The sequence below is a fragment of the Schistocerca gregaria genome, chromosome 4 (genome assembly GCF_023897955.1).
Source record: "Schistocerca gregaria isolate iqSchGreg1 chromosome 4, iqSchGreg1.2, whole genome shotgun sequence".
In the NCBI taxonomy this organism is placed as follows: domain Eukaryota; kingdom Metazoa; phylum Arthropoda; class Insecta; order Orthoptera; family Acrididae; genus Schistocerca; species Schistocerca gregaria.
In genome coordinates this window covers 651,297,371-651,298,527 of record NC_064923.1, presented here as the reverse complement: position 1 = coordinate 651,298,527, position 1,157 = coordinate 651,297,371, and the positions used below count along the sequence as shown (strand labels likewise).

At 46.9% G+C, this 1,157-nt stretch overlaps 1 non-coding gene across 1 annotated transcript; it reads left to right on the top strand.

Annotated features, from left to right (window-relative positions):
- The first annotated feature begins 250 nt into the window (after nucleotides 1-250).
- Nucleotides 251-325, top strand: Trnal-cag (transfer RNA leucine (anticodon CAG)). The gene has a single exon. It is a non-coding gene; the product is annotated as a tRNA-Leu (tRNA).
- Nucleotides 326-1,157: the final 832 nt, after the last annotated feature.

Here is a 1,157-nt window from a genome sequence, read left to right as displayed (position 1 = left end):
CTCGACCCACCCTCACAGCTTTACTGTCGCTAGTTCTTCTCTCCTCCTTTCCAGACGTCACAGACGTTCTCCTGCATACATCGCGGAAGTATGAACTCTTGGATGAAAGGATATTGCGGAGAATTGGCTTAACGCCAGCCTATGTTCCAGAACGAATTTTCAGTCTACGGCGGCGTTTGAGCTGATTTGAAATTTCCCGCTGGATCAAACTGTGAACTGGACCGGTCTGTGTAGGCGTATTGTGAATCGAGTCTGGATAGCTCACTCGGTAGAGCATTTGCCCCAGAAAAGCAAAGGTTCTGGGTTCGATTCCCAGTCCGGCACAACATGATCTGCCAGGAACTTTCAAATCAGCGCACCCTCCTCCTCAGAGTGAAAATTCATTGTACGAGGGTCACTCCAAAAGAAATGCACACTATTTTTTTAAACCCCTCTTTTATTCTGCATGTTTGAAAGTTTTACAGTGTGTAAATACATCCTTTAGGAACAATATTTTCTTTTTTGCACATAATTTCCATCCCTCTCAACTGCCTTACGCCATCTTGGAACAAGCGCCTGTATTCCCGTACGGTAAAATTCTGGACCAACCTGTTGGAGCCACTGTTTGGCACCGTGCACAAGGTAGTCATCATCTTCAAACCTTGTTCCACGAAGAGAGTCTTTCAGTTTCCCAAAGAGATGATAGTCACATGGAGCCAGATCAGGAGTGTAAGGCGGGTATTTCAGTGTTGTCCATCCGAGTTTTGTGAGCCACTGTCAACATCCTGGGAACCCACCCGGCACAATACTTTTTTAACGCCAACACTTTCAGTATTCTGCATTCACTTCCTTCCCCTATTCCAACGTAGCGTGAAAATTCGTTCACTGTAATGCGTCTGTCAGCAGTCACCAATTCGTCAACTCTCTGCACATTGTCTGGAGTGTGTGCAGTACGATGCCTGCCGCTGCGAGGACAATCCCCAATATTGCAGTGCCCGCTTTCTTCACGTAACCTGCTTGCCCACCGACTAACTGTACTGCGATTGACAACAGCATCTCCATATGCTTTTTTCGACCTCTTGTGGACTGTCTCGTTTTCACAGCACAGGAATTCTATGACAGCACGTTGCCTGTGACGAACGTCAAGTGTAGCAGCCATCTTGAAGACATGCTGTGAC